This window comes from Lonchura striata, chromosome 4 (genome assembly GCF_050655825.1).
Source record: "Lonchura striata isolate lonStrDom1 chromosome 4, ASM5065582v1, whole genome shotgun sequence".
In the NCBI taxonomy this organism is placed as follows: domain Eukaryota; kingdom Metazoa; phylum Chordata; class Aves; order Passeriformes; family Estrildidae; genus Lonchura; species Lonchura striata.
The window spans coordinates 20,991,858-21,004,451 of record NC_140706.1 but is presented as its reverse complement, the minus strand read 5'-3'; the positions used below and the strand labels follow the sequence as shown (position 1 = coordinate 21,004,451).

The following is a 12,594-nucleotide window of genomic DNA, read 5'->3' as shown; positions in this document are numbered from 1 at the left end:
CTAATTTCATTGTCATGCAAACTTTTGTTTGATATAATTTCACCCATCTAAGTGAATACCAAAGAACACCATATTTGGATAGTTTGGCCCCACCTCTAATTAGCACATAAAATGAAAGTTTCTATACAATGTATACATGTAGGACACTCACCTGACTCTCATGCTGTTACAGCAGTTGATCTGGATAGTTCCTGTAAATATATAGGTATAGCAGAGACACACACACATACACACACACACACACACACACACACACACACACACACACATATATATATATATATAACACATTCACTTTGTTGTCTGCTCTTCACTAATTGATGTACATCTGAAGTTGTAGATGTGACCCCAGTGCTGCATCCAAGTAAGCAAAGGTTGCAAAACCCTAGTGTTTTCTGCTGCTTTGAAAATCTGAAAACAAATGTCCTTAACTCCTTCAAATCATGAAAGAAAATTACTCTGCTAGAAAAATATTCTTTCATAAAAGTCACTTCCACAGTTTTGTAAAATATCCTTAAAAAGCATAAAAGGATGGGCTTTTAGGAACATACCCATCTAATTCATGCCTCTAATTATGGCCAAATTTATATTGAAATGCCTTTAAAAATTTGTTAAAATTAAGTTGATTTTGGCTTTGATGCTTGAGTGTTCTCAAACTTTTTACTTATATATTTTGTTTATCAATCTAACATACTTCTGTACATAAATGTTTCTTTTTGCAATATATTTATTCATTTCTCATTCAACTCAGGGTTCCTCACAGTGTTAATAAGTATTACTTAATAATTTCCATGTTCGCTAACACTGGCAATTGAGCTGTTAAGATGATCCACGCTTATCCTAGTTAAAAAAAAAAAAAAAAATCAGTGAGTGGCTTTGAATCTTCTGATAATGCTGCAGGAAGAATTCCAGCCCAGCATTTGCCCTCTTCCTCTTTCTCATCCCCTGTTATTTTGTGTCATAATGCATCATTACAGAATGGTGTTTGCTTCTGTACAAGTCAGCAAAAAACAAATTGCATATCCCATTTTGGCTTCTTTTCTTTGCATTTACTATGTCAGTTTTGATTTGTTATTTTTCAGAATGTTTCAAGCACTGCCAACTTGAAGTATTTTATCCCTATATAAAAAATATTTTTTTAATTTGGAAAGGCATATTGACATTTTTCTATTACTTCTGCACAAGAAAGAAAAACAGATTAATGCTGCAATATTTATAATTATTTAGAATGTTTTACACAAGATACTGTGAAAAAACATGTCTTTTGTTTGGGGTTTTTCATGAGCCTATATTTAGCTTTCCTTATAATTAATAGATCAGTTGAAGACCAGTTTGTTTATAAATAAATGTTGGAATTTAGTGACATGGAATGTTAGCTGAAAAAAAAGTGTATAGTAAAAAAATGCCTTAAAATGTATTGTATGACTGTATGACATATTTTATTTCAGTTATGCTAATAAAACTATCTGTGATAAATTTATTTGTAGTAGCTTGTGTAGATGTTTTTTTTTTTAATTATCTGTGCTTCAAATAGTGTTGGTAATGCAATGTTGTATGAAGTTTCTTGTCACTAAAGATGTACTACCTGAACACACCTCAAAAGACTTTTTCAAGGTTTTACCCTTTCTACATTGCAAATCATCACTCATACAAACTCTTCTGTTCATTTTGGACCTGCTAAATGATGGGAAAAATATTGGTGAAAGAAGAATCTTCCAACAGCAGATAGAAGAATTGAAAAATTTTGGTGAGAGAAGCCAAACAGCAGATAGAAGTGCTTTTATCTGTAAGTTGATCTAGATGTCTACTTGTGCTTTGATTTTGGGGAACCATAACAGTATTTGAGTAAGTTGTTCAATAAACTTGCTCACTGAATTTTACTCAGTTTTTCTGACAATCCCGTCTTTTTAATATAAATAGGAATGGTACCTCTATAACTGCGTAGGACTTTTCAGTCTTGCAATTTGGTGGCTTCTTACATCAAAAGGAATTCAATCACTTTATTATTCATAGCAGAAGTTGAATGGAAAATTTTATTTCTTGATGTCAGTTCGCTCATTTCATGCTTGAAGTACTCTATACTTTTATCTTTGAAATGAAGGTGACAGACTTGGAGGAAACAACACAAGCTGAGTGGTTTTAAACTCACTAGTTAAGACTTGTTTATGCACATACTTAAAATTGTTAGTTCTTACCTAATGCGGTACAAGAGAAGCCCATCTGGATGTAAATCAGATATAAATGCTGTTACAAGGTTTACTTTGTGTTTCCAGCCAGATGGACAGGCTTACACAGTCACTTTTCACCAACTGCTTCTGATAAGCTCCTTTTGAGACTGTCTGTTCATTCAAATGAACAATTTTGTAAGATAATAAGTTTGAACTGAGACTTAGTGTTTCCTGTATAAAGCCATTGACCCACGGGTGAACAGAGAACAAACGAGTTCCTCCATGTGTTAGAAAGGGAGTAGCAAGTGTAATTGTAACAATGCTTTTCTTACCTTTGTAATGATTAACCTGGTAAGCAAGAATCACTGCCAAAGGGATACAATGATTTGTGTCAAATTGCCAAGAAAAAGTGAAATTCATTAGAAATAAAAGAAAAATCGGTTGGATCTCACAGAAGTTAATCATTTTAATGATAGTGATACTCCACTGTGCATTCTGTAACTGCCTGTAAAAAAGACAGTCTGTCTGAAAATCAATGCCTACCACCCAGCAGAGATACAGAATAGATACTGCTGTTACTTGCTTTACTCCCTCACCTTTTTGGGATTTGAAAGAAATAGTCAAGGAACCTTAGAGGATTTTAGATAAAAATGCTGAAAATGCTGGCCTCACTGATCACTTGCCCACCAGCCACCAATCCAAACAACACAAAATTAGCTGAAACCAAGGCAAGCCCAGACTAACCCTGAAAACCTCCACTGTCAGGTCAGTAAAATGAGAGAGGTTTCCTTTGTTTTAATTTACAACTAAGTTATCTATCCATGGCTTTTGTTTGTTTGGTTTGGTTTTGATTACCTCCACAGAATCACAGCATATTGTTCGTAAGAAATTTCTGGAAGTTGTTTGATCCAACATCCAGCCTCTTTTTTGTCAACATAAGACTCTGTCACTGTGACTTTGGCTAGCTGAGTCTTAAAAACCTCAAAGACTGCAGATTCTACATTCCCCTGTGTCATCTGCTGTACTACTACCCCAGTAGAAATGCATCTTTTCCTTCGAGGTAACCTGAGCTCCCAAACTGTAACCTGTGGCTACTGCCCCTGGTTAAAACCATCTTGTGCCTGTAATTTCTCCTCACATAACTGTAAGCTGTGCATCCCTTATCCTCATCTCCTTCAGGCTGATCAAGGCTCACAGGCTCAGTCTCTAGTTCTACGTGATGGCCTAAAAGCCCCATATATGACCAGATATGCCCTTTGCATTTCTTTCTTCCTTTTTTTTTTTTTAGTTCCTTTTGTGGTCTTGGCAAAAGTTTCTCTCACATATATTGTGGTCACTGTTTCAAGCAGCTCTAGAACTCTTAACACTTTGAATGAGACCCGAGTGCTAGTGAGGAGTTTCTTCCCCCAGGGGCTTTCTAGCATAACTTGAAGTTATGACACTCAGAGCTCTAGTCTGTATTTTTCTCCAGGACATCTGCCCAGTCTGTCATATTGCCTATCAGTTTAGAGATTTTAGGCAAAGTAACTAAACAAAATATTATTTACTAAGTGCCTTAATAATTAAAAATACTCAAAATAGGTCTCAGACTATACGTATTCCTATTCCTGGTTTTCCAAATGGGATTTAACACTGAGGCTTTGAATGTTTGTACTTAATTCCCCATTTCACTATGGTGAATGGAGCATAACCTTACAATGGTTGTTCAGATCATTAAGAATCAAATTATACAAGCTGTAGGAGAGTATATTTTAAAAATAAAACCCAGTTTGCTTCACAAACATCAATTTTCTGCCTTTCAGAACCATTTCAAATATTTTTTCCTTTGAAGAGGCTACTCACACTGCATATCATTTTTGGCCAAATTTAAGAAATTTTGCAATCTGAAAAATATGTAATTAACTGTCACTCTCCAAATCTTTTCAGACTGAAAAAATTTAACTTGCTTTTTAAAAATAATGCATATTGAAAAATGATCCAGTAAAATTCAAATTATTTTTCAAATGTATGCTCAAGTGTTATAATAATTGTTTTGATATATGATAGATAAAATATTTTCAGATATATGATCTTTGTTGTAATGCAAATGGAAAAAATTGATTTTGTGTAACCCCTGTTAAAATAGCTTTTCTTACCTTGCTGCTATAACAGTATAGTTGTCAAAATAAATTACTTATCAAAGCCTTTCACTTCTGAGCATAGCTTTTTTTTTTTTTCTGTCTACAGAAAAGACAAAATAGAATAACATACCTTAATGAACTCTATCTTAAGTGACTGCCCTAGGCAAAGTGCAATTTAAGTACAAAGAACAAAATGAAACTCTAATATGTGCCCCTAATCAAAAATGTACAAATGAATCCTGATTTTTGACAAGAGCTGGTACAAACAGCCTGTTGCCTCAGGAAGATAGCACTCTAACCCAAATTATTATAGATAATTCTAGTATCAGCAACAGCGTGTATTTTATTTAGTATGTGTTTTCATTTTGAACTCTAGAGGCTCAGTTCAATAGTTATGGTCTTGTATTCTCTATTTCCCCCCTAGATTATGGGAGAAAAATAAAAAGGAAACTTTGTATTCAAGTAGCCTTACATGTGTTTATTACTTATATTAAACTACCTATTTGAAGTTCATTTTGGAATTACTCTCCATGTAAATTCCATGACCTCCAAAACTAGCCATGGATCCAGCTATGTATTCATTGATTGCCTTCACCTTAGAATAGAGGTCTATTTTGAAGTGAGGTAATTGCTTTATATTTTAATTCCCTTTCTTTCTCAATGAGTTTTCATGGAATCACAGAATGGTTCCAGTAGTAAGGGACCTCTGGAGAGGTCCAAACAAGTTCAAATCTGCCACCCAAAGGAAGATCAGCTAAACCTGTCTGCTAAAGACCAAGTTCAGTTGGGTTTTGAAAATCAGCACAGATGGAGACCCCATATCCTCTCTGGGATACTAGTTCCAGTGTTCAACCATTCCTAGAGTGAAAAAATTGTTCTCTATTTAAGTATGTTTGAATTTATATACATTGTCTCTTGCCCTGGCACTGAAATAGTCTGGCTCTATCTTTCTTACTCCCAGTCATCAGGGAGTTGATAATCAGAAATACTCTCATGTTGCTTACCAGTATAACAAAAATGATATAAAATATGAGTAGCAAAATATAGCTTAGAGAAAGCTATGTACTTATTATTTGATTATATTTTTTTTTGTTCCTGCAGATGTTTTATGCCTCCTTTTAAAGAATATTATAGCACATTTTATGTATTTTTCTTCTTCACTCCATTTTCTATATGTGGAAGAACTTTTGTAATTTCTTATTGTTGTAGTGGACTGCTGTACATTATTGTAGAGCATTGAAAATGTAAATAGCTCAAGCTATGCTCAGTCATGAACAGGCAATAGACTAATTACTATTTTAGATTATGTGGAGCCGTGCTTGGATTTTGCTAACTAACTTTTTCTTATTTTATATACATTCTAGATCTAAAAGTTTTTTAAGGCATGCTCTTACTCATAATTCTGTTACTTACTAATAATTCTATAAAAGTACTTACGTAGCTTAGCTGATGGTAAGACAAGAAATGCACAGGTCTAATGTCATAGACAGGTAGAAGAATTGTAAAAGAAAGGCCTTATGTGTTTCACACATTTTCGGCTTCAGCTGATACAATCTATAGGTACTGTATCTAATTACAAAATGCTGAAAATTAAACCCATGGTTAACCAGCGGTTAACCAGCATGGTTTTAAGACACACAAAGTAGCTTAAAGCTGACTGACCATTCAAGTTGTCAGTCCATTCTAAATATCCTTGTTAAACTTTCCAGAACTTCACTTTTGAAATGCACTTCTTCCAGAAATGTGGTCAGGAACTGTGTGTACATTGGGCTTGTCTGAGTATTCCTGAAAAGTGGAGTTGTTTGTGACAATACAGATAACAAAACAATAGCAATCAGAGGCCATTTAGTAATTTTGTGAATAATATTTCTGTTTGTTAACCAGAAAGTTTTGACAAGATTTTTTAGCTCTGTGTAAACATCACCTGAAGCAATCTGAAGAGGGCCCAAAATGGCAGATAATATTTTTCTTAGTTTTTCAAGGACAATTCTCATACTAATCTGCATTTCTGTATTTGACTCAAGAAGTGGGAAGATGAGATCTTCCTGTTGATCAGCTTTGTCTTTGCTCAGATGTTCCCCTGTTTGTGCTTGTGCCACTGCCTCTTTAGCCAACATACACCTTCCTTTATAGAACACTTTTACTCAGAGTTCTAGGAACTCTGTTTCTTTTAACTTTTCATAACTAGGCACAGGCATAACTATTCCACCTGAGCCTGTGAATGGTAAAGCTTCAAACTGTTTTCAGACTCCCCTACAGACACAGTGTTGAGATCATCAGCTCTATGTAAGTCATCTTCATCAAGTTCTTCAGTCTCCTGGTTGACAGATGCTATCCACTCTGATGCTATGCACTCTGATGCTATGTACTCTGATGAACACAAAGAAGTATAGTTTGGGTCATGGAGAAATTTTAAAGTTTTCTCAGTTCTCCCTTCCTTAAGTGTTGCCTAAGCAACTCTAGTAAACTGCCTTTGGAATTAACTGGATGCCTCAGTTCAGGGTTTTTATGTTCTGTTGAGTTAGCTAGTGTTATTTTAAGATGTTCTACTCCTCTTTTGCTCACACCTAGAAAAACTATCTGTGATCCACATGTATGTTCAAATATTTCTGAAGCACTTGATTTCCCAGGAGCACTATTGTCTGAAGGTGGTGCAGTTACTTCATGTTGAACAGAGCAAGCATGTCTTTCTTCCTGAGTGTCTACTTTATAAAGAGAGAGTTGTTCAGTGGATTCTACCACATCTATATCTTCAGTTTTAGGTCTGGTATGGACTTTCTGAGCATGCTTCTATTTGAGGATGCTTTTTCTGTGCAATTGCTGTGCAAAATTGGCTGGACTTGATTGACTGCCTGGTAGGACAGAAGAAATAAATCCTTGTTCAGTATCAGTACTGCTGTTACTGTCTGTGTCATAAGAACCAGATTCACATGGTTCTGAAGATATCCAAAAATTTTCAATGTCAAATTCTTTAATTACTTCAGCACGTAGTTTCACCTCTTCCCCAGACTGTTCACTCCGTCCTTCCTTCAGCAGCTCTATGTCTTGTGGTTTTACTTGTCTCCTCCACACTTGACTTTTGGAAATTTGAGCTTCAAAATATTTAGATGCTCTATAACAAAAGTTGCTGCAAAAGCACTTTCTTTCAAGGATATCATAAACTCTATTTTTGTTGAAATTCTGTACTTCTGCTTTGGCATATTTTCCATTTTATTCCAACATAGATGATAACCACACAGTTTAATGATAGACTGTTCATCAACAATGTCTTTATAGTGAGTAAATGGAGTAATGTATTTTCCACAATTTAGAAAGAACTCTTCAGCAATGTCATCTCCCAGGAGCTGCTCAGCAATAGATAATGCTTTTTTTTCATATTCAGTCTTGTTTCTCAGTGCAGCTTTCAGAGCTGCTTTCCTTTGAGCAGCCTCTTCATTTTTCTGAGCAGCTGAATTCTTATTTTCTGCATGCCACCAGTGGGGCTTGCCAGTCCCAGCTGCCATCATCGCCACACCGCCGCTCCACCTGACCCTGCCTTGGCCCATGGCTTTCCTCCCAAGATTATTTGTAGCAATTAATTTGAAATTCTTAACTAAGTCCTATAACCTTGAATTTTATCTGCAGCAGTTCTTTAAAGTTTAGAAATAATTAGCTAATGAAAAATATCTTACTGCTCAAGCAGACAAAGTCAGAATGCAATCTCACACCTTGTCGGTCAGGGTTTTGGTAGCAATCCAATTAAATGGTGGCTGCAGTCCTGCTGGAGTGACAGATGTGGTTCTGTTGCAGTAGTGATCCTACAGAAGGGTGTATTTTCCCTCTAAAGGTCCAGTGCTGGTGTAGAAGTGTCTGGTCTTCCTCTGGGAATCCAGTGGGAAAAAGCTGCTGTGGTGTTCCAAATCTTGGATTATATCCAGGTAGGAATGTTTGGTTCCTCCCCTGGAGCATCTCACAATGGGATGATGTAATTTTATCAGTCATGCAGGAGACTCAATGGCCCATTAACAGAAGATATCTCCTGGAGGGAGGATGGGTCATGGAAGAGATACAGAACACTGCCCCAACTGGTTTTAACAAATGTTGATAGAATACATCAACTGTCTCAGCCAAACTGAGACACTTTTTCTACGTTGTAAGATATGTAGTTGTTTTCTTTTAAGAGATAAGACAGCTCAGACTAAAACAGCTGTGATGAAACACTGATGAACACCTGTTTGTGGATAAAGAAGATACAGTATTGTGCACCCTTTATTTTGTTGAAGATTGTATTGCTCGTTAACAGCCTCTGTGATTTTATCTACCATAGATAACACAGAAGATTCATTGATGATTCATTATTGCTGTTGTTGACTGTAAGCTGGTTTAGTGTTTTACTTTGTTTCATTTTATTGTCATAGGTACATGACTATTTAGAAAGGTGTTATCTCAACTTCCTAAGATAGTTACCGCTGATACATTGATTACATGATGTGAATTTACTGATTTTATAATAGTCATTATTCATAAGATGTTATTACTGTATTGATAGCTGGCTTCTTATATGCTTTAATATCTCCTTGTGTAATTATCTAAAAGACACATGACATTTCGAGATCCTTCTTTTTTGTTCTCTAGTTGCTTATGCATCTCTTAGATCAGGTTAGCTCTCTGGTTAATCCCTGCACTGGCTCTATGGCTTGACCCAATGCTGTCTCATAATTTTAAATACTTTTCAGAGTTACAACAAAAGATATCTGAGCTTTGTTGAAAGCCTCCTCTGAAGTGCTTGACCAGTGGTTTTTCCTAGTTATTATTACAGAAGCACTCCAGCAGTTTGCTGGGTTTGAAGCATTTCTACCCTGAAGGAAACTTCGGAGGGATCCAACTACTAGATGGTTTGATTAATCTTTAACCCCAAGGCCTTTACTCATAACTGCTATTCTTAAGAGCCTTGTTTTAAAAGGTTCTTAGGGAATTCCCTCCCAGTTGGAGCTTGGACAGTGGCCAGACCTTGGCTTTACCTGGATGGATTGCCAATAAACCCAGATGTTTTCTGCATCAAAACTAGATTCAAGTCACTTTGATTTGGCAATTTGACCCTTTTTATATGACAGATGAACTTATTTTTAGAGTAAGCATGAGAATTATTATCCAGAAATAATTATCCAAGTCCTCATTAAATTGAGGTTTGTCAGCTGTTCTCAGACTTTGCTCAGACATCAGACAGCTCTGATGTCAATGAGAGTTCTGTTACAGTCTGGAGTAAGGTAATATGTCAAAAGTATTTGGAATGATAACTGCAACACACATTAAATGAGCTGTAATTTTTCTTAAATGTGATGGGATAATAGAGGTAAACCAAAACTATCTAAAAGCTGGTGTCCCTGATATAGGGTTTTCCCAAGATTTATCCAGACATATAAGCATAAATTTTTGAATAGACTGTTTTTAAACACATTTGAAGACTGATATACCACAGGGAAAGATCAAAAAGCTTGGTGAAAGTAATAAGAATATTGGGTTTAGAGAAGAATGTTTATATGCCCTGAAAAAAAAAATAGTGAGAGTAAAGAGGCCTGAGAGGCCTAAACTGGATTCTTGTTCAAGAGCCCTGTCTCTGCAGAAAAAGGCTTTAAAGAACTGAAATCTTATGTAACATCAAGATGCAAAGCCCAGCACTTGTAATTTTGTTCCTGGATTTTGTATAAGAAAAGCTATTTGAAGACACTGATGGCTGGCATTTGAAAACAAATCAGGGCTTTGGTTTTGAGAAAATATTGCTAATTTCATAGATTCCACCTTGCTGCTGGGAAGGGAAGGGAAGGGAAGGGAAGGGAAGGGAAGGGAAGGGAAGGGAAGGGAAGGGAAGGGAAGGGAAGGGAAGAATTCTTTTCCTAAGGGTACAGCAGAGAGGGAGATGCATTACTGTATTCAGCCATATTCATTGAAGTGATATTGCCACTACATTATTTAGCAAAAACAATATTGTTTTGTTATGTATATAATATTCATGATCCTCTTTAAACATTTCCTTGACACTACAGATTAGTTCTCATCCTGAATAAATACCCAAAAGGTCACAAATAATATGAGCATCTTATGCTTAATTAAAATATTGAAAACCCAAGAAAATTGTGTTGACACAGACCAAATACATCATGTTACATGTCAACAAGACCTACCAGTTAATTTTGTCTAAAAATATCTTTCTGCCAGTTCATCTAATGATTATTTCTTTCATGCTTGTTGATAGAGAGAAATCATCTGGAAGTGAGAATGAACATTTTTCCATTTCTACAAATAATATTTCTCAATCAGCATTTTTGGTTAAAAACATAATTATGGGCAAATCGCTGTCACATATTTGACTTTGGAACAGGAATATCTTTCAGGAATACCACAAAAAACATTATTTGTAACATAATCCCTTTAAAATACTTGCTTCCACACTTCAGTTTGATTGTTTTAAAGAAAAGTAGCATACAACACTACAAAAAGATCCACAAAATGTAGTTCAGAATCCTTTTTCCAGACAGAATATATCATTCTATGTAAATAATATATAGGACACATGCCTATGTTCTGGTAATGAATATATAGAATGGTACACACAAAAAACTGGGATGGACTAATCCTTTGAAAGGGTATAGGCATGGACATGGAAACCTAGATAGCTTTTGAAGAGAAATATCTGAATATTGTTGTGAACATAATGAATACAAATCATCAGGATACCCCTATAGACAGACAGGCCAATCATACAATAATCTATTTTGCAAAGAGTTCATCTTCTCACTCATTTGCAGTGTGCTGTGTCCAGTTTTGGCCTCGCTATAAGAAAGCTACAAACATCCTTGAGCAACTTTATTGAAGGACCATCAAAATCATCTTGGAACATGAGACAAACTGGGTAGATAAACAGAATGGAAGATAGTACTTTCATAACAATCAGACATGGGAACATGTTTCTTGAAGTGGTTGTTTTCTGAATCTCCAACCTTGGAAATTTTCAGAACTTGACATTGAGAATCCTGTTCTAACTGGATCTGCTTTATGTCAAAGGTAACTGCTAGTTACTAGCAGTTAGTTACTGCTGGATAACTGCTGGTTTTCCTTTCTAAAGGACATAAATCAGTGGTTTTGTATGGTAGGAATTAAACCTGGAAGGTAAGATTTATCCCTGTTACTGCACTTACAAAATCGTTAAAGTTAACCTGAGAAGTATTTCAGCACCTTGAAGGCTTAAACTAACTTTAAGTAGTTAGCAAGACACAACCTCCAAATGTGGCCTTATCAGGTAAGACTCCCCCACCCATGGGGACTTTAATTTCTTCCATTACTTACTTTATTGGTTCTCTTGCTTTCTTTAGAAGAGACAGATTGAGGGAAAAGTGTTTTGTAGGTATTGGATTTCCTAGTTCAGCGTGTTTAAAAAAACCCTGCAAAACTGGAAGACTTTAATAGCTAATTTAAACAATTTGTGGTAGGTGAAATGGATGAGAAAATCCTTATGCTAAAATGAAATAGTTTTCAGTATGCTGCAGGTAACTTCTAAAAAAAAAAAAAAATCTCCCAGCAGAATGATGTTTTCTTAGATCTAAAAAGAATAACATTCAAAGATCTTAGTAGCTTTAGGCACTGCAAAACTTAATCACCAGTTAGACTTCAAATTAATTTTCCTTAATACTTCACACAATAATTATCCTCTATTTTTTTCCGATCTTTTCACAAATACCTGTCTTGTGGGAGATTAGATTTTGCAATGGCCCTGTTAGAAGAGTGAAGAAATATATTAAGTTCAGTCAGTCAGGTCATACTCTGGACCAGTGCTCAGGTACAGCAAAGACTCATTAAATCACAGAATATGCTGAATTCAAAGGACCCACAAGGATAATTTGAGTCCAGCTCCTGTCTGTGCACAGGAGCAAGTAACCCCCAAGAATCACACCCTGTGACCTAGAATATTTCTAAAATATTTTACACAAGCCCCAAAAACATTAGGTCCTACTCTCCAGCAGGCAAAATGCATCTCACAGGGCTTTTACAGTTGCCATCAGACAGTATCCTTAACATATAGTGTTTGCAATGTTCCAGAGAGGGTAATTTACCTTGCAAAATAATGTATTTGTGGTGACTCTTGAATTACATAAGGAAAAGAAATAAAAATAATTAATCTGATATTTCAGTTTGCCTCAGCTTATTGAATCTACTCAGAAGCAAGACACTGTGAGTGATATTGGCCAGAGACTCTTGAAGTTATTGTCTTAAACTTACAAGGCTAATGACCCAAATGAATACACTCAATGCCTCTATTTAGGTGAAAACTA

General features: G+C 35.6%; 1 pseudogene; it reads right to left on the bottom strand.

Moving 5' to 3' along the window:
* Positions 1-278: 278 nt before the first annotated feature.
* On the bottom strand, positions 279-11,330 carry LOC146767556 (putative RNA polymerase II subunit B1 CTD phosphatase RPAP2 pseudogene; annotated as a pseudogene).
* Positions 11,331-12,594: the final 1,264 nt, after the last annotated feature.